The sequence below is a fragment of the Mercenaria mercenaria genome, chromosome 12, assembly GCF_021730395.1.
Source record: "Mercenaria mercenaria strain notata chromosome 12, MADL_Memer_1, whole genome shotgun sequence".
Lineage (NCBI taxonomy): Eukaryota > Metazoa > Mollusca > Bivalvia > Venerida > Veneridae > Mercenaria > Mercenaria mercenaria.
In genome coordinates this window covers 8,329,938-8,352,758 of record NC_069372.1, presented here as the reverse complement: position 1 = coordinate 8,352,758, position 22,821 = coordinate 8,329,938, and the positions used below count along the sequence as shown (strand labels likewise).

The window sequence follows — 22,821 nt, the reverse complement described above, 5'->3', positions numbered from 1 at the left end:
CTCAGACCTCTATGTGTCTAGATATATCCCAGACAAGTTAATAATAGTGTTTGGCTTAAAAACAGGTGCACGACAGAATCCTGGGAAAAGTAAATGATGGCGGCTGATGGAAGTGTTGCGACGACTGATCTTATTTTATGATTACAAAAGCAGCAAAAACTGTACAACGATGAGACATAAATTCAAAAGATTTTCGATAATCTTTTTACAGTTGAAAACGTATGTAAGCGTTGACACACTAACAGGACTTGGAAATCATTAAAATGGTTATCAAACGGAAAGGTAAAAACGTGACCTACTTTTTAATGTTGTCCATGTTTACATTTGTTTTCGGTGACTGAAGCGGGGCTATTTGAACTGTACTTTGTTTTTATTTCTTAATTGGAACTTTCGGTTTGACATTACTATCTTTTTATAGCAGAAAGGACGTTAAACATGTATAAATATACCTATATCTAATTTGGTGAGCATCCCATTTTTGAACAGCTTTTGGAAACAAGTTGTTGCCTGTTTGAAATTCCAACTTGAAACTGAATGGATGATTGTATTGTCCATTCAGAAATTGTTGTATTAAATTAATTTCATCCCTACAAATTTGTCATATTTGTCAATAAATGCCTTAAAATTTGAAAATCATCATATCCATATCTTGTTGCCAGGGTAATTATGTCAACAGCCTCATTTCAGAATGAAAGTAAAATAAAGCCATTAGAATCACTTTTTGATTTAGATTAGGTTTTATGTTAATTCCATATAGAGAAAACAAACTGAAAATGTGTAATTGAATGTTAAACTTACATGAACAATGGTAATTTGATAAATTTTATGATAATTTAGTTCCTGGTCAGAAAATGTTAAAATTAAATTTGTATACTGGGTATACCAATTACCGTGAGTCTTATATTCAGTGGACTCTATTTATAACAAAATGATTGTATGAAAGGATAAATTTTGTTCTGTACAATTAATTTATATTTTAGCTTTAGACTTTTGGCAAAAAAATCATCAAAACACCAGGTAAAAGTTCCACTACTGTCATTCAAAGAACAGAGGTGGGGAATTTTAGCATTTTTCTGGCATATACCTATTACCGTGAATTTTAACTTTCAGTCAAAATAAGTTGTTAAATTGATCTTAGACAAAAAAAGCATTTCTATTTTACAGTAGACCAAACTAAATATGGAACAGATATGGCAGAAATAAGCAGCTTCATTGAAAATTTGCTGAGAAAAATTGCAAAGATTAACCATAATGACCAGTCACTTAGCTAAATTACTCAATTTCTGGGATCAGTATGAAATAAAAGGAAAGACACTCCAATTTTCAAAAATAGTTTTGCTAAAATTCTAAGCACATTGAGCATGAATAATGAGAGAAAAATTGTAAAGCAATTTTCATGTAAAGTGTCAAAACTGCAAATTCACGGTAATATGTATATCCCGGTAATTGGTATACCCAGTATATATTTCTTTTGTTTATTACAATGTAAAGAAAATGCAACAGAAGAGCAACACTCATCAGAAACAATGGGCTTCATGGCCAGAAATACATTTTCAAGACAGAAACACAAGGTTCATCTTAAACATGCAACTGGCAAAAAAAAGACATGTGAAAATGGCAATCCTGTTTACAAGTGCATTAATTTAATTGTTGATCATTCACCCTTACTTATTTTTCAGATTTCCAAAAGGCAGCTGCATTTATTCATGAGTTTCTGTTAAAGCTACACGAAGATTCAGAATGTGCAGAACTTCGAGATTCTCTCAATTTAGCACTCCTGCACATGCAGAAATATTACAGAGTGTTACAGACGCGCAATCAGGAGAAACATTTAGCAACAAACCTTTCATTAACTGCAAGGGGCTTGAGCCCTATGACACCATTTGTTGATGCACCAGACAAATTTCAGTACAAATGGATCAATTTAGACAGTGCTCGTTTAAAAGCCTCCATGGCATTGGACGAAAGTATGGCAATAACTGTGTTGCCGCCAATTATTCAAGCTGCCAAAGAAGGAAATACCGAACTTATTAATGAATTAGTGAATTCAGGTAACATAGTAGTTATTAATTGTTCCCCATAATCGGACAATTTGTTGTGTGCAAAACACAGTTCCCCCATCTCAAAGATCAAGGTCACACTTGTAGGTCAAAGGGCAATAGGATTTTTTTTTTCGTGCCTGGTCCATAACATTGCCATGTGTTAAAGGATTTTAATATTACTTGACACAAATGTTCTCCGTAATGAGACATGTCATGCCCAATACCCAGACCTCTAACTCAAGGTCACACCTGAATGTCAGAAGTCTACACAGGTCTTTTCCTGTCCAGTTGGTAAAATATTTTAATATAAGCTCATGTGCAATATGGACCCGATTAAAAAAAAATGTTGGTATATTTCTTGAGAATTACTTCCCTTGAATACTTCTTACATTTTTTCTCATGTTTTCCCACCAATTTTTTAATGAAAATTGAAATTAAATACTTTTTATATATTTATAAATGCTAGCAATCAACAATGGTAGATTTTTATTTATGAACGTGAACATTGTAACAGATTGTAATGTATATATATATACAATATTATTTATACATTAGTAACAACATTTGCAGACATCAGATGATTATGTTATACTGCAGTAGAGAAAATTAGTTGCCTTCCAGTAGGGGACTTTGTATTGCATGGCAATACTTCGTTTACTTGTACATGTAGCTGATTTGTTAACTTCAATGTTAGACATTTGAGTCTATTATTTCTGATCGTATTTCAGATTCTTCGTGTATTGATGAGCAAGATGGTCTTGGTCGAACAGCGCTCACGTACGCTGTTCACTTTCAGCAGATGGCAGCACTACAATGCCTTCTAGAAAATGAAGCTAATCCTAATTTATCAGCACATGGTATTTTTACATTAAAATGAATAATTGACCCGCGCCATGAGAAAACCAACATAGTGGCTTTGCGACCAGCATGGATCCAGACCAGCCTGTGCATCCATGCAGTCTGGTCAGGACCCATGCTGTTCACTTTCAGAGCCTATTGCAATTGGAGAAACTGTTAGCGAACAGCATGGATCCTGCTGGTCGCAAACGTACTATATTGGTTTTCTCATGGTGCGGCTCAATTAGAGAAGTTCCTATTTTATACTGTATGTACATGCAAGATTCTAGGCGTCTGTAGTGAAAAAAATCAGCTATTCACAAAATATAGCCTTGCCTGTTCAAAGACACAGTAAAGACAGACTTATTTTAAATAAGTAGATTTGAAATTGTGTAAATTCATGTGACAACTTCAGCAGACACTTATGTACAGGGATTTACTGCACATACACTGATGAAATCTCCTCCTGGCAAATGATCAGTAACATTGTTTAACAAATTATTTGACAGCAAGACTTGTCTTGCATGATAAACTGCTCAGAATTTTCAACCATCCTGCTGTTCACTTTTAGAGAAAAAATGATTTTTATCAGCAGCATCTATTTTACAGTCCAGTGAAAATTGTACATACAGAATCCTGTTGTGGACTATCAAGTATCTTTCTAGTGCGTCATACTACACCTGTGAATATCAATTAGAAAGGATAGCAGTCCTGTTTATGTGATAATTGAGCAACCCTTTTGTTGTTATAATTGCTGTTAGTGAAAAATACCCCCAATACAGTACAACCAGTGAATTTTTAGTGCCCCTAGCCAAAAATAGCTATATTTTCCCCTAAAATTGTTATATTTTTTCTTAAAGAAGGTGATATTTTCCCCTTAGAAATTAAAGAAAATGTTCCCTAATATGTTTATATTATTTTCAACCCCCATTACCCCAATGTTGCTTTAAAATCACAACTTGCCCAGCTGTTATGGACTATTGATTATGTCACACTAACTATGTTTACTTCTCCTCAGGTGCCAAATTCATAAGTTCTTGCAAATAGGTACTTTTATAATGAAAATCGGGTGATTTGGATTTTCCCCTTTTTGGGTTTTAAAGCGCTACATTTTCCCCTTCAGAAAGCCACAGGTTGTTTTGAAAAATAAAAAAAAATCACTGACAGCTGTACATCACTGAAGAAATTAAATATGTATATTTATCTTGTAATCAAATGTAATCAGAATGATTACTGCCAGTTTTAACATTGATTGGATTAAGTTGAATTACTTGAATTACATGATTACGCCTTGATTGCAAGTCATAAGACAGTACCATAACAGAATGGTACAGATTTACAGTTGCCAAATCAACTTTTTTTTTCCGATTGGTTGAGATGCTGCGGCATCTCTGTGGCTCTGTTTTCACTGAATTTGTTATATTTTGGGTTAAAATTAGTACACTCTTCTTGCAGGACAAGTTAAACATCAAGTTCCACTCGCCTTAGTCCATTTCTGTTCATATTTATAAGGTAGATTTCTCAAGCCGTGAGTAATTACATGTAAACCAATCTATCTTCCTCTGAGTCCTGTGGGTTACTTAATTTTATTAGTCCATGTTATGTCTCACTGTACATTAATCCAGAGTTGTTCAACAGCAGCATTTGATTTTACAAACTTTTTTTAGGTCACCTGTTATATAGTGACAAGGTGAGCTTCTGTGATTGCCCTTTGTCCGTTGTCCATCCACAATTTCTTGTGAACACAATAGAGACCACATTTTGGTCAAAATAATTATCTTGATGATTCCAAGGCAAAGTTTAACTGGTGAGTGACATAGGGTCATCATGACCCTCTTGTTCGTTATTTTAACGTAATATCTTTTGCAACTTTAGAGTTATTGCATTTCAGATGGATCTACAGCAATTCACCAGGCCTGTCATGATTCCAACAGTATGGCATTGAGTATGTTGTTACAGTATGGTGGAGATTTTACTATACCTGATACACAGGGCCGGGCACCAATACACTGGGCTTGTACTACGCCCAGTCTAGACTGTTTACAGGTATGACCCATTGTTTCTAAATTGTTTACCATTTATGGGGTGGAAATTTATGCCGATTCCCCTTTGGAAAAAAGTATGTTTCTTCCTAATTCTAATGCAGGGATTTCACATCTTATAAAAAATGAAATATATGGAACTTATTTTTTTTTTCCCCTTATATTTTGTCAGAATTACCATGTTTCTCAGAAAAACATCTTGACCAAATGTTTTCAGACTCCACACACATCTTTCACATCATGAGATGACCTCACATGGCAGGTTGAAACGTGACATTTGGCAGAATTATGCCCTTCTTTCACTTAACTTACTTGGTGAAAGTTAATCGGGTTTGTCAGGAACTAATGTATTGAATAAAATCAATTGTCCAACATAACCACCTTATCCCAGTGCTGACACAGACAAGTAGAATTACAATATATTTTCCTATATAACCATTATACAGGCAAGTAGAAATTAGCTCTTGGCAATAACAGACAAGTAAGTCAAAATCAGATTTTGCCACCCCATACTCATAGCCTTTGACGTCATGAAATAGCTGCTCTGTTTCAGGTTCCATATACACTGGCTTACTGTTTAAATTAGCAATGAATTTGATGGAAATTAATCCACGTTAATCCACGTTGTTAGTGATGTTTTAACAGTTTTCAAATTGTGTTTCAGTTACTAATCCATCACCATGCTGATGTTAATGTACGTGATAAGGACGGTCTGTCTCCATGTATGTGGGCGTGTCGTCTAGATCATATAGAACATTTCCAGCACTTATGCCAAGCAGAAAACTTCCATGTTGATGATGCTGATGGTATAGAGAGAGATTTGATTGGCCGGACATGGATGCACTGGGCAGTACGGCGGATGGAACCACTTGAATGTTTGCAGGTTAAATTTTAATGCACTAACTATAAAATTGTATCATTGATAGAAATCCAAGACTATATACATCCTGCTTTGTGGCCTCGGCAGTCATTGGGGTTCAAGCGCTGCTTGTTTCATCATGTTAGGAAGCCATCCGCAGGCTTGCACAAGGCTGGTGGTTCTGCCCAGGTGCATGTACTATGTGTAATGTTTTGAGTAGCACCTTGGATCTTCCCCTACATTTAAAACAAAACAGTTGTTGCAAAATGAGGAATATGCTTAAAACACTCAAAAGTTTATCTTAATTGATGTCCTATAAACACTAGAATATATTATGCCAGGGTGTATATTACACACCTCTTGTATCAAAATTTTTTGGAAAATCATATACATTGGAATATAATATGCACCGAAAATCAGTCTGAGAAATTTGTTTTGAAAATTGGCCATTTGCGGCTCGCGTAACATTGACTTTGCATTTTGAATATGTTAAATTTTAACTGGAAAAGCCCACTTGAGGAAAGGTGAAATAAATTGCATTACCTAAACTTTTCAGTTGTAATGTCACCAGTATGCTTGAAATTGTTAATTTCATACCTTAAAATGCAATAATATTATATGAAAAAGAAAAGTTATTAAATGTAAAACACAACAAAAATTAAGTGACACATGTTGGATTTTAGGTAGTAGCACTGCTTATTGCATCCACACAACAAAGCTTTTACCAATTCGTATTTGGTACACTGATTTATTTTATCATAAAACATCAGTGACGGGTATCAGATAAGCCTTATGCAATTATTTATTGTATGTACAAACATTAAAAATTTACTTGCATTATGTGAGATTGAGAATTTGATTTCAGACGTTACTGACATCAGATACCGCTGCAATTAAGGATGAAGAAGGAAGGACAGTGTTATTGACAGCTGCAGAAATGGGTAGGTCATCCAACGCATTGTATTGTGAAATCAGGATAATTTTGTAGGTTTAAAATGCTGCCTTTTTGTTGGAACTTGAATTAGTGTATTTTAAATATAAATGAAAAGGGTCACACATTAAACCTGAATCCACCTAAAAACAGGAATACACTTTCCACAATCTGACTAAAGTACATCTCCAATTACGCTACGCATAGGATCTGAACACGAGCTATTGATAGCCTCCTTCTGACGACCCTTCCGCTAGCCAATCAAAAGCTAACTTACAACATTCTGCAAGCTTAAAAAAGCCTTGGTTTTTGATATCTACAATTCTGATGTCGTAAGATGTCAGATAGCCGGTTAGCTCAGTCGGTAGGACACTTGCTTTGTAAGCGAGGGGTCCCGGGTTCGAGCCCTGGAATAACTGCACATTTTTCTTACTCTTTGACATTCGAACAAGTCGTCTGATTGGTTCAAATAAAAATAGATTTGCGAAAATAAAAATAACAATACTGGAAATCCAAAATATGCAGAAGACGTATGTGAATGGGTCGTTCTCAGATCTTCGTTTAGAAGATCAAGTACTTAAGTCAGATTGACACTTTCCAATACCGGAATATACCTGTATTTTTTAAATGAAAGGTATTTTAAAAAGTTTTTTGTTATAATTCAATCATATATATCATAAATAATCAACATATGAAAGGAAAATACAATACGTTCACACAAAACGATTTTATAAGAGATTGAAATTCAGCGACAGTGCGGGAAATTACCATAACCGAAATACACCCTTATTTCTTCAACAAATGGTATTTTGAAGTGGTTTATGACTGAATTCAAATATATATATATCATAAATGATTAATTTTCAAAAGGAAATTAAAATACTTTTGCACATTACGTTTTGAAAATGATTGAAAATTGGCGAGCGCACTGGAAATTTACGCATTCGTGAATGAATCTCAATGTCCCAAAATTCTCTAATATAATTATATACACCCATATTTCTTAAATAAATCGTATTTTTAGGGTTTATGACAGAATTCAGTCATATCTAAAATAAATAATTAATTTACAAAAGGAAATTAAAATGCGCAAAAAGTTTTTATACGAGGTTGAAAATTTGTTGAGCACACGGGAAATTTACGCACTCGTGGATGAACCACAATCGCCATAATTTTGTTAACTTTTAACTTAGGTAAGTAAACTTCTTTCAAGTCTCGATTTTTTGGTTCAGATTATTTCAAAATAGTCTTTCAATGCAATAATATAATATTCCTTTATGAAATATAGTGTAACCATATATGCTTTGAATTCTGTCAAAAAACCTTCAAAAATACCTTTAATTAAAAAAATAAGGTGTATTCTGGTTATGGTAAGTGGTTAGTCATGAAAAAAGGCAAAAATGTCTGAAAAATTTAAATAAATAATACATGTATTATTCTACAATGACATTGTGCCATTCCTTCTGGTTTATCAAACCTGCAAAACTACCTAAACCCGCTGTCAAAAATATGATGTCACCCTATACATGTATTGTGTTTTTGCAACTAAAAATCATACATACAAAATTAAATCCGACATTGTGTCAGAAATCATTAGTCCTCCACCTCTGATTCATGTGGGGAAGTTGGCAGTTACTTGCGGAGAACAGGTTTGTACTGGTACAGAATCCAGGAACACTGGTTAGGTTAACTGCCCGCCGTTACATGACTGAAATACTGTTGAAAAACGGCGTTAAACCCAAATTAAACAAACAAACAAACAAAATTAAATCACCCTCAACACCTAGAACACCTCTACCTGAAAGATTTTATATTGTGCAAGAAAGTTAGAAATTACTTTCCATGCAATTAATTGTTTTAAGAAACATGGATATGATAGCAGAGTTCTCACTTAAATTATAAATCAATTTATAAATTGATCTTTTACTTTACATGTGTGCCTTATGTCTTTACATGTGTGCCTTATGTCGTATGTTTCTATTTAGAGCACGTGCAATTTCCCCCTTTTGACTTCGATTACATTAAGTTTGGTTTGAAGACAGAATGTGTTAAATTGTTTCTGTCATTTGTAGATCATCCGAATATTGTAAATTGGGTAATATTAATGATGGCTTAATTTTCGTGAATATTAATTAATAATGCCACTCATGAATTCAGAATATTCCGATTGATTCATGAAGATTGATCTGCATTATGTTCTAAAACACAAAGACTGAACAAGACAAAGGAGACTGCTAACCATGGAATTGCTAAATAAGGCCATACACCACTAAATAGTATTCCCTATATATTCTATATAAAATTAACAATTTTTATATAGCTAGACCCATTTCAGAGAACAAATCCTTACCTCATTTTAAAGAGTTATAATAAAACTGATAAAAAATGAAGAGAAAGGTCATGTATCTTTTGAGAGAGATTTCTTTGTCACATTTGCTTACTGTAAAATCACATCAGAATCACACTGCTGTGACCTGGAAGTACTACTCATACTAAAATTGACTTTTATTTCACCAAATACAACCTCCTCTCCCATTTTTCCTACCAAGCTGTCAAAAGTACATCCACAATGAAATTTAATCAGAAATCAGCTTTAATGTAGACTTCTGCAGCCATGTCAAGTGAAAAATTATTGTTCAAAAACTAGTATGCCATTACGCAACTAGACCAGATGGCTCCCACGCTGGTTCCTTAACTGTAGTTAGGCCATGAAGCCTATGCAATAATTACCTATTTTAAAATATTTAGCAAAATGTAATAGTTAAATTTGGAAAGGGAAGCACAGTTATGTATTGGTACAGTGTCAGAATCATGTTGCCATGGGTTTTGGGTTTGAATCTTGGTGGTAGAGGGATTTCACTGCGGTTTCTATAATCTGTTACCAATATGCAAGTACTGGTAAGAAATCCAGGAAGCTGGATGTAAGCACGTGCTGAAGGAATAGGTTTAAATAATCTCTTGTTTGTAACTTATTATTTTGTTGGAGTAATAAAAACAAGCAATAATGTAATGTAATCTTGTGTTCTTGATTACATATTATCATGGTCTACCTGTCATAAATTAAAAGTCCATTTACCACTTGAGTGATTTTTGCAATATAATCCCGATTCTCATTTTGTTTTGAGAATTTACTGTTTGATCCTGTTGAATGGTATTCCATTGAAAATCTGATGGTGTTGAGATAAGAGAAGTGAAGTTTGAGATCTTTGCCATGACTTTAATTACCTTGATCTGTACAAATATTGATCTACATGTTTGATCCTAGCAATACACTTTATCTTTCCAGTACAGTGTATTATGAAAAATTCTAACACGATCCGATTCATTTTCCTTTTAAACAAAAAAAAAGCTGAAAATAGTAAATTATTATACAACAATTCATCTGACGTCTCAATTATTACGTCATAGCGTCAAAAAGGCATAGCGACGCGCTGGAAAAGAAACCAATTGAAAACGGGCAAATATTTAATGAATGCGGTCAAGGATGTACTTTAAAATCCTTGGTAACGTGTTAGAATCGAAATAATATATCTCATTTAGTGATTTGCTTGTGACTAAAATCATTGTTTGTCATTCAGATGTGTATTATTATATCACTCGGGCTGCGCCCTCGTGATATAATTCCTTCGTATCTGAACTCCAAACAATGATTTATTCAACGACAAATCACTGGATGAGATATATTATTTCTTAATTGTTACATGATTTGTAATATAAGTCACTGGTCAGTAGTTTGTGCTATTGACTGGTCTATAGTTCAACACAGGTTTACTGGGCTTTGAATTACATAATAAACTTTCTGGCAAATAGCCTATTTACCGAGCATTCATTCAATAACTTGAATAAGTATACAAAATAAATGTTTAAAAAACTATGGCAAAATGACATTATGACGGGGGATGATTTAGAATAATGTATGTCAAAGATATATCAAGATATATTTAGGAGGTTCTTTAACCTTTTTACAACATTTTTACGTAAAACATGTAGAAAGTTTAAACATATATAATTCTATATTCTTTGAAATGTTGGCAGACAAAAGCTACAGATATTCCCAATTCAATATATACATACCAACATAAAGACATGTACCTTGTCTAAGATGATATACATACCTGTCTGAGTTTACATTTTGCAGATTTGATTTGTATCATCACATGAAAATGCCTCCAAGACTTTTTAAATTTGAATTGTTTAAAATAGAAACAGCTTAGATTTTCTGACTTTTAAAGTAATTCAGGCTGTTCAATAATTAGGGGGATTCATGAAAGAGCCAAGTCTTAAATTATGTCATTAATAACCAGTTCCAGCAATTCCACATACTTGCATAACAGTTACTGGAATATTTTACATATTTGCATACATAATTTAAACACCAATCCCTACACAATTAATAAAAAAAAAAATTCCCAGGATTTTGGGGCAAAATCGGGGGTGCGCATTATACACGGGTGCGCATTATACATGGGTATCATCGGTACTAGGAAAGTTTTTTGTTTACTTGCATAGGACTTGCATTGGACCTAAAATCTTTTCTGCTTAATTGCATTAACAATCAGCCGACAAGTACTTCCAGTCTCTGACAAGAACTTTTAATATGATAAAGAATTGTAATTTTGGGGCCCACTACCCATGACCTTTTAATGTTTTTGGAATAATTTTATTCATAAAAGTTAAGGACTCTTTGCAGTCATACCACTACTGTTAAACAAGAAAAAATTATCATTTCTAATGAGTGGCTCTCAAAATAGGGAGAGATGCCCTGTTTCAGACTAAACAGGAATACAAATTCTAATATGACTAACAATGCTTTAATCATCACAACGATGTTATGTGACGACGTCACGTCAACGTGGTATTTAGCGCCATGTACGCATCAAGAAATAGCGCTTTCAAATTTCATGAATTATTTTACTAAATAACAAGTTTTAAACGAAATGTCACATTACACAAATGTTTTGATTAATTTATACACATACTGAATTAGTTATTCACTTTGCTGAATAATTCGCAATAATTTTCGTTCGAACTGAATTCTGCTGCAAGACGTATTACCGTTTCCGGTCTTGGCGTGTTTTAACAAATACCTACTATTGGCGCCATGCTTACCCGAAGAAACAGTTCCATTATATTTGATATAAATTTTACAATAAAGAACATATTAGAGTCGAAATAATTTATAGTAAAACAGTGCTTTATCACTGTTTATACACTCGGGCTGTTAAATGTCGTCCGAAATAATTTCACTCGGGCTGCGCCCTCGTGAAATTATTACGCCCGACGTATAACCGCCCATCTTGTATAAATATTGATAAAGCACTGTTTTGCTATCAATTATTCTTAAATAGCGACGTTTCAGAACAAGTTTTATTCTTTTACTTTATTTGGAAGTAATCATTGGAATAAGTTTAACTGTAAAGTGTTTTTTTGTATATTTCAGGGTCATTGGCAGCGTGTAAGATTATTATAGATATAGCAGGTAAACAGTGTGTCAATGATCGCGACTTTCAAGGCAGGAATGCTCTTCATCTCGCAACTATTGGTGGCCATGGTGACGTCGTCAATTTCCTATTAGATCATTCAGGTAAGCCACAACTTTGTAGTTGCCAATTGTACGCAGAATCAACCAATCAGACGCCACAGGGTCACGTACCTTTGAAAACTAGGTCAATAGGTCAAATAATAGAAAAACCTTGTGACCTCTCTAGAGACCATATTTTTCAATGGATCTTCATGAAAATTGGTCAGAATTTTTATCTTGATAATATCTAGGTCAAGTTCAAAACTTGGTCACGTGAGCTCAAAAACTAGGTCACTATGTCAAATAATAGAAAAAACGATGTCATACTCAAAACTGGGTCATGTGGGAAGAGGTGAGCGATTCAGGACCATCATGGTCCTCTTGTCTTGATGAAAATATTATTTATTTTTAATGTTGAAAGGTCTCTAGAGAGACAGAAATGCAACTTTTTACTCATTGTAAATTTTTCATTGTGTAGAAATATTTCCATTTCAGCTGATCTTTCGGTAGTTGACAAGTTCAACGCGACACCTTGGGATTACGGAAAAAATCGTCAGCTTCACTACTGTCAACTCATCATAATGTCTCATCAGCGGCAGAGACTGGTCAGTAACCCCGCCAGTCCCCTGCCCAATGGCTTTGGGCTTATGATGAATGGAGCTCTCTCATTTTATAAAGGGGACTTCGATGCAAGCATGGATTTTGACTATGCTGTAAGTATAGTATGCTGGTGACTGATCCACATTTTCCATAACAAGGGTTTTTCATTAATTTCTCTTTAAATACGATTTTTTTTCTGCAATTATTGCAAAGTGGCTTGCAGTATAATTTAACAGGGCAAATTTTAAGGTATTTTGAAGTTATTGATAAATTTTTTGTTGGTGAGAGAAGTTTTTGTTGATTTCCTAGTTTTTGGCGATACATAAAGATAATATACATCTCAATGAACAGATAATTAATTTTTAGATTTGGCATCTGTTACTTTTGGTGTGCGTGAATTAACATAGGTTGAAAGGGTTTCTTTTCTCCATATTTATAGTTAAAGTTGTATGGAATTAATGTTTGTATGATCTACAGAGTACACGTGGCAGTGTCGACAGCATGCCAATCACTCCTCCACACCCTCCTAAACGTCCTCGCACATCAAGAATAGTTCGCCGCTCACGCAGTCTTGGTTCCCAGGACAGGGAACAAACACAGTCCACACTGTACCGTGGACCTAGCAGCTTCAGCCGAGAGTCGACTATGGAAAGTCAGCCAAATCGACGAGTCATCACTAGTGCGGGAGAAATGCAGAGCAGACCAAATGAAAGAATAGAGGTAGATTCTTCTTAAACTGCATAGCTGTTTTGTTTTGTTTTGGTTTCTGCAAAAATGACATCTGAAATGTTAATTTTTGTTGTTAAATTTTTTTGTTAGCAAAACATTTGATGGTCTCTTTTTTAATTTAAGCTGAAACTATAATCTGAATTCAGAGTACAGCTTTATTTGAAGATACATGTGTATTTTGTTAGTATGCAGAGACTTAAATTATAAAAAGCTCAAATACACTTTAAAACACATTACAGCAGCTAGAACATTGGTTCTTTTGATTATAATTTCAGCGAGAAAATAAATACTTATTTATATTACATTGTATTGTGTTAATTTACCTTCCATTGACAAAGTTTTTAATTTAAAGGGAAAAAGGGAATTGTGCTAAGGTTTCATTATACTTAATTTTACAAAATGAATTTATATTATAAATAAGTGGCCGGCCTATAAGACCAATTAATTGTATTACACAAATTTTATATTTTAAAATTGATGTATTGCTGTTACTTTAGCAGATGTACACGTAAGAACAGATTTTTGCAACATTTCCAACTGAAATATCAGATGAAACTTTTGGCATACTAATATCTGATTATAAGAAAATACTTGTTGACAGTTCGTTTTATTATATAAATAGGTATCTCTGAAGTCTAGTAGGTCCGTACCAAATGATAGCTACATGAACAAACGAAATGCTCCAAGAGAAGAAGTTGCTATGGCAACAGATGATAATGTTTGTAAGTATATTTTGTTTTAATAATTCATGTGCACATAGCTCATGGGCAGTGGATGACCTCTATTTGCTTTGAGGTCTGTGGGTCAATGGATAAGGTCACAGTGACTGTTTATACAAAAAATGTTTCAATGTTTTGAAAAACAATTTGACCTACACACTCATATCTTAGCAGACACTTTACCATTGGGCAGCAGATGTTTCCGAATGTTTATTTTGTTTGTCATTTCGAAAGCATCTCAGATGCTCCACTCCATCTTATACTTTACAAAAGAATGATTATATTGATAAGTTTATTCAAAATTCATTGAGCAGTTGTTTTTTTTGTTGCGTTGAAGTACTGGGTCTATAATGACAATTGCAAATTTCCATTTGATTACTTACTCTTAATATATGATTTTTGAAATCTCTGGTATGAACAGAAAGCCAGCTGCATTTTTGAGCTACAGTATTGTCCAAAGAATGCCATACAAAAATTCATAATCACAAAGAAATTACTGATGGTTAGGCTTAAAAAAATCTTTGTTTCCGGTAACATTCTGAAAAAAATTAGGGTAGGTAGGTCGGAATTTTTTTATTATTATTTTTTTTTTTTTTTTTTCGATTTTTTTTATTCAAGTTGGATTATGCGCATTTTCAAGTAAAAATCCATCTGAAATAGATGTCTGTGTAAAAAAGGGTGAAGGAAATTATAGCTTTTAACCCAATATACCAAACTCTTCCTGTAACCAGTACAAAGTAATAAGTTTCTAAATATGACAGATGAAGTGTTAGAGCCCGACGACGATGTTGAGAATGTCAGTGTGGGAGGAATGGATGTTTCCGACATTGAAGACGATGACCACATGCCTCCACAAACATCACGAGGGCCCCCACCAAGACGTGGACCAGGACCTCAAAGACCATCAGCTCCAGCCGGACCAAGGCCTGGTTTCCATCCGCCATCACCCCCTAAATATGCTCCCAGGCCCCCAGGGGTTAATGGTTATGCACAATCTATGGTAAGTTCGGAGTCACATCAGTGTTAAGATGTTCAGTTGCCAGTGCCTGAGAGATGCAATAAAACTTGTTTGTATATCTGCTGCTGTGTGATAATTTATCTGGAAGCATAAAACTTGTCGCCATGTGATTTTCTTCAAACAGATTTCCTTTCACCAATGATATAATTAGGAAATTTAGAATTAATGTTATCTGTCCGTCCGTTCGTTCGTTAGTTAGTTAGTTCGTCACAACGTTAACTTTTTGCATGAAGGCACTTTACTCGCAAACCACTGCACCCAGGACCTTCAAACTTCACATGCTGATAGTACTTATTGAGTACACCACCCCTACTGACTTTGGGGTCACCAGGTCAAAAGTCAAGGTCACAGGGACCAACGTTAACTTTTTGCATGAAGGCACTTTACTCGCGAACCACTTCACCCAGGACCTTCAGACTTCACGTGCTGATAGTACTTATTGAGTACACCAACCCTACTGACTGAGGTCACCAGGTCAAAGGTCAAGGTCACAGGGGCCAACGTTACCTTTTTGCATGAAGGCACTTTACATGCGAACCACTTCACCCAGGACCTTCAAACTTCACATGCTGATAGTACTTATTGAGTACACCACCCCTACTGACTTTGGGGTCACCAGGTCAAAGGTCAAGGTGCTGCGGGGGCATTTGTCACCATTAGTGACAGCTCTTGTTTATAAAGTCAAATACCATTGTTACTATCAAAGCTATTGATGTGAAACTTAAAGTAGTTATTTACTATCAAAGTCTACACCAGGAGAAACAATCTTCATAACTCTGTTTGAATTTTGACAGAATTATGCCCCTTTTAACTTAGAATTTTTGGTTAAAGTTTTTGATAAAGTCAAATTTCTCTGTTACTATCAAAGCCTTTGACTTGAAACTTAAAATACTTATTAATTATCAAAGTCTACACCAAGAGAAACAATCGCCATAAATCTGATTTGAATTTTGACAGAATTATGCCCCTTTTTAACTTAGAATTTTTGTTGTTTTTTTTATAACGTCAAATATCTCTGTTACTATGAAAGCTTTTGACTTGAAACTCAAAGCAGTTATTTGCTATCAAAGTCAACACCAGGAGACACAATTCCCATAACTCTGATTTGAATTTTGGCAGAGTTATGTCCCTTTTTAATTTGGATTTTTTTTTTACTGGCAAAGCTCTAATTCAGAGTCGAGCACTGAGAAAAGTCGAGCGCACTGTCTTACGGACAGCTCTTGTTTAAAATTATGAAAATTTTAGCCTATTTACTTAAGACCACATGATTCTTCTCATTCAACTGCTATTACAGTATAATCATCCTTTGATTATCAGTATTTTTCATAAGGCATTTGTTACTGTAAAAGCAAGGATAATTCTTTGAGTGATGTAATTTTAAGTACTGATATTAACTGAAGCAATTCTCTACATTTTCTTTTACAGCAATCCCCCTACAGAAGAAGTGCTGATATGTCCGAGGATTCACTTTCTATGGACATGCAGCCCCGCCCCCCAATGAGGGCTTCAAATCCTGCCCCTGGTGCTCAAAGAGCACATGATAACTTCTACAACAGATCACCTTCACCTAACCCAGCAGACTCATTTCCGCCTTCAAACAGACCACGTCCTGCCCCTAGACCTCCAAGAATGCAGCCTTCACCTCCCAAACCCCAGCCACGCAACACCCCCCTCACCAGTGAACAGGCTAATTTCAGGGTCTAATCTCAGGGCCTTGACAAGCCCTCCATCAGGTGACCAGTCAGGTAGGGAGAGCAGTAGACCAGACTCAGCAGGAAGGCCGCCAGGTAAATTTTTAGCTCATCTGATTAGATTTTTTGAGAAAAAAATAATGAGTTATTGTAATCACTTGATCGGCGTTGCCTGGTTAAGTTTTATGCTTAGGTCAGCTTTTCTCCAAAACTGTCAAAGCTATTGCTTTAACACTTGTAACACTGGTTCACCATCAATAGCTGACTCTGCAAGAAACTTAGCTTCATCATGCTTTTTGCAAGAGTTATGTCCCCTTTTGGACTTAGAAAATATCATAAAAACACACGGGTAGGACAGTATTTCTGTTATAGAGACAAAAAAATCAGAAGAGTGTCTGCAATTGCCAGGTGGGGCTCTTGTTTTATTTTTGTATTGTATATGATACAAATATAACATTAAGATAGTGGAGATTGCTTTAAAAGTGTACCAAAACAGTAGAGGTACATTTTGTATAAATATTAATTTTCACTAATTGGTATTTATAGAGAGTCTATACAGATATATATAAACTGTATTTAACTATTAAATGTGCATTTCAACCGGAGGATTTCCGCTGTAATATAATGGGATATGACATCAAACAGAGAACAATATAAAAGACAGTGATGCCAATAAAAACATATAGTTTTATGTGCAGTGTTATTATAAACTGCCTCGATAGCCTACTGGTAGAGTGTCCACTTCAAGTGCGGGATGTCGTGGGTTCGATCCCCGGTCGCGTCATACAAAAGACATGAAAAATAGTACCAGTAGCTCCCTTGATTGGTGCTCAGCATTAAAAGGGAAACTGGCTTCTCTTCTCTCATACCCTCGAGGCAATGTTTTTGTATCAGTATTATAGCTTACATGGTGGCTTCTAGTGAATAACAGGTATTCTGTACACAGTGTGTAGACAGTATGTTCCTCTATGTATTGTATCTACAGTATGTTCCTCTATGTATTGTATCTACAAAAGTTCATTGAAACAGTTGATTGTATCATCCTATTATTTTACAGGTATGCTAGAGGGTAAAAAGATACTCCCACCACCTATGTTGATGCCATTGGAAAATGCTCCTAGACCAAATCTCAATAGAGATGATAAACCTCCAAAGAAAAAGAAGAAGAAAAGACGTGATAGAATCGGTCATATAGAGAAAGACATAGATCGTGACCTTGATGTAAGATCCCCACCAGAGCCGCCAGAGAATTTGACTCCGCCAAGAGGTTTTGCTGCGCCCCTACATCCGCCCCCTTCCGCAACATCTAGACCGCCTCGGGCACAGTCAGGAATTCCATCACCAAAATATTCAAAGGGACCTCCTCAAAAACATGAAAATAGGTAATTTTGCATAACATACAAAAAAATATACCATGATTCTGCTACCCAAACAGTCGAGTGCTTTTGTAATAAGTTTTAACTGTAGAAAAAAGAAGTTTGAAACAGGTCTTGAAATACATCGTTTATTCCTCTTAAGCAATATTTCATATACAGTTTATCGAGGAAAGGAGAGGGGGTACGTATTTAGAGCTTAATTTAATGATGGTAATTCATGATTCACATATTACTTTATTGTTCATACAAGTATTGCTGTCTTAAAGGTTTTGTTAAAATATGTTAAAAGGGAATTTTTAAATGTTAAGTGTGAGGTACAATGGTACCAAAAGCTGACTCCAGCTTAAGCTTTCTTGTGCTAAGTCTCAAATTCAATCTGAGATAAATGAATTTGATTTGTTAATGAACAGCAGCCAGTAACTGAAAACAATTTTGGGGTTTAGCGTGAGATAAGTTGGATAAAATTTTATAACTTTGTCATCACGGCCACTCATTTCACAAAAAATCTATAAATTTCTGTGTATTCAGGTATGTTGAGGAAAATATGGAAGACGAGAAGGAGGATTTAAATATTCTTGGCGAAAAACCACCCATGGTAAATGGGCAGGCTGTGCCAATACGGGAAGCTCCGATGAGGTCTGCAAGACCTGGCAAGAGACTTCAACCAATGGACACTAGTGATGAGTATGAAATGGACAGAATTTTAGAAAATGGTGACAGTGGTGCAAAGGTAATGAAATAAATGAATGAGTTAGTTAATACCTCTACCAAAGGGCCTGCGTGGCTGAGTGGTTAAGTTTGCTGACTTTGAATCACTTGCCCCTCACTGATGTGGGTTTGAAACCTTGCTTTGCCATATTGGGTGTCTTCATATGAGGAAACTACCCAGCTGGCTTATGGAAGATAGGTGGTTCTACCCAGGTGCCCCCTCATTATACCCCACAAATAAGTTCAGGGGTCCTGAAATATTTTCAGAGTCTACTTGTCCACGGACAATTTGGGCCCACAAATCCACTTGTCCGTACCAAAGAAGAACTTGTCCGTACTTTTTAGTTTAAAAAGCAAAGGATCAGCATTATCATTACTAAATAAACAAATAATACAAACAAACACTTCTGTTGACTTCTATTTTAACTTATATAAAGTTTTTATGTTATGACTAGAACCATCCTTTTGAAAATATGTTATAACTAGCAAGCTAAGTGACTACAACATCCACTTGAAAATATGTTATGACTAGCAAGTTTAGTGAGTAGAGAATAATTAAGAACACTTGAACACATGCCATTGACAAAAATAATCTCAGTACATGTATGTATGCCTAGAATTTCTACCCTGGTCCCATTACATTCAATGAATACTGCACTGGTCTTTCAGGGGTCCTGAAATAAGCTGTCCGAGTTGTTAAATGTCAAAACAATCGACTCGAAAAATTAAGCCACAAATTTTGGCTACTAAACTTTTTTACATAGGTTATAACACACTAAATAGTTGTTGTTCTTTATTCTATATAAAATTGACCTATTTCCAATGACCGCAGCACACATCAGGACCCATTTTAAATTTCTGTAACTTACATTTTCTTGAAGAATATTGTCAGTGCTAACTAAAAATCAAAAGAAAAGTGGGGGTCATGTTTGATGCAAGAAAAAAATTTCAGTCAAACACACAAACTGCAAAATCAGCTAAAAAATGAGACCCCAAATTAGTACTGGTGGTGTATGATCTAAGTTTCCATGAAAAATTTTGTCATGGTGTTATTTCATGATCAAAATGCTATCTTCATGTCAAGCATAGATCTGTCATGTGATTTTACCAAAAAAAATGCAAAGAAAATAAGGAAAATAGCTCTACACAGCGAAAAAACTGAGGACTATTTGTATCCGCCATTATGCGACTACCATTTTTTTTCGCGCCATTTTTCTATTTAGTGTCTGTATGCCTACATAGCGTCAACCTAGCTAATCGTTTTTCTGAAAATCAAAAATGAAAGTAGATAACGGGAATCCCCAGACTGGCACTCATTTTCAACTTCACGGTTTAATTTTCCAATAATGATCATTAAATGTAGTAAACCAGTCCACGTGTCTATAAATGGCTGCATACATTTTTGTTTTGATAAATTTAAGGATCATAAATGATCACAAATAGATTAGATATTGCCTTTAGGCATGCGGAAATAACAGATGTCGCCATTTAGTTTCATTTTCATAAAATATTTACCACGGAAATTTTACTTGTCCCCGGACAAGCCAGCTTCTAAAAACTGCTTGTCCGGACCGAAGAATCCACGAATCGGACAACTCGGACAGCTTATTTCAGGACCCCTGAAGTTTGGGGGATATATAGGAGTGAGCTTGTTAGTCGGTCTGTCTGTCCAGTGGTTTTCATGGTTTCTGGACAATAACTCCTGAAGAGCATGACAAATTTAAATAAATTTTGGTACACAGGTGTATTATGATGTTTCATAAAATACAGGTCAAGTTCAACTTTGCCTACAAACCACCATTTTTAGCTCACCTGTCATGTAGTGACGGGTGAGCTTTTGTGATCGTCTGTAGTCCGACCACAATTTCTTGTGAACATGAGAGAGACCACATTTTGCAATCAATTTTAATAAAACCTGCATACATCTCGTATTGGCATAATATCTTGGTTCCTTTCGAAAGCTGGCCAGATACAGCCCTAGATTGACCCCTGAAAGAGCCAAAATTTGTTAATTTACCTTGTGAACATGATAGAAGTGACATTTTACATTGGATTTTAACCACACTTACACACAATTTAAGTAATAATAATAAAGACTTTATTTATAGAGGCGACACAGTTAATTCTAGCCCAATCTTCCCTGTGAGCCTCATACAAAACACATATTTACAATAATGTACAAGATGGTACAAAATGAAACAAAACAGAGGTTGAAAATGACAATCACATGGTATTAACACGTAAACAATCTTATTAAAGAGACACTGGCGCCAGATCAGAAAGAAGATGCCTCTGTACATGTTATACCCTACCCATAGGTATTCTATAAGAACCATGGTCATGAACGGGAAAATATACTAACCCGTTTCAATACTAAATTTATCAACTTAAACGCACAGTTCGGTGAATGGGTACCTAGTATATCGAACAAGCGATAATTTATCTTCCATCGTGCACCAGTCACCTTGTCTCAATATTCCATATTGCTGAGATTATCAACATATTTTATGCTTTCGTCAACATTACAGAAAAAACTTGCTTGACCTTCCCTAATGAGCATAAGAGGTCACAGCAGTGTGCACATGTTTGGCGAAATGTAAACAAACAAAAACAGAATTAAAAAAAGATTACAATTTTACACTAAAACTGGAAATGATGAATGAAATTCATCTTGTATATGATCTTTAATTTGAAATTGTACATTGGTCTGCATCTGTTCTGTTTATTTTATTAATTTTGCACATTTATGCTGCATTTTCACATTTTAGCGAACACGTATAGTAAAATGATGATTGACATACATTTTCACAACAGCCAGTTAGAATGGTTTTGTAATCTAGAACGAAACTTCACCAGGGAAGGTCAAGCAAGTTTTTTGTATAACGTTGAAATGACTATAAACTACACGTTGTTTTTCTAAGATAAGATGTATTGAAGAAATGTGACCGGTACACAATGGAAGATAAATTACAACTTGTTTGATATCCATAGTACACATTTACCGAACTGCGTGTTTTAAGTATGAAATGGGCGATTGAAACGGGTTAGTAAATTTTCCCCTTCATGACCATGGTTCTTATAGAATACCTAGGGGTAGGGTATAATATGTACAGAGGCATTTTCTTTCTGGTCTGACGCCAGTGTAAAGAGAAACCAAAAGCAACCTTAGATGCAGAGATGCTTCATGACAAATTTTTAAACAAAGGAAATAGATATAAACACAACATCTCACAATTTCAATGACTTTACAAGACAACAACATAATAAAGTCATCACAAACAAAATTTGGAATTACTTTTCAAAAATTTGAATACGACACTTTAATGTTATTGTTTATTAACTTTGACCTATAGAAGACATTCTCCAATGACTTATGTATTTATTTTTAAAGCTTGCAAGACTTTCTGCCAGACGGACATCATTTGGCAGTGTATTCCAGTTTTTGCTCCTGAGTATTCAAAGCTTTTTCGAAAAAATTCTGATTTTGGTTTAGGTGGATACAAGTTAAGTTCTGAGTCAGTTGATCATAGACTACGTTTGTGAATAGTATGGCTATGAGTAAATTTATCTTGTAGGTATTGTATTAAGGGCATATATTGTTGATAGACTTATAAACCATAATTGACTGTTTGTATTTGACTCGCTCTGGGAATTTCATCCAGTTTAGTTTAATAAACAGTTCCTCAGAGAGTGCATCAAATTTTGTGTCCAGGATAATCCTAGCCACCCTCTTCTGAAATTTGAGAAT

The 22,821-nt window shown here is 34.9% G+C and overlaps 1 pseudogene; it reads left to right on the top strand.

Moving 5' to 3' along the window:
• Positions 1-72: 72 nt before the first annotated feature.
• LOC123533643 (protein TANC2-like) overlaps positions 73-22,821 on the top strand; it is a 42,186-nt pseudogene continuing 19,437 nt past the window's right edge.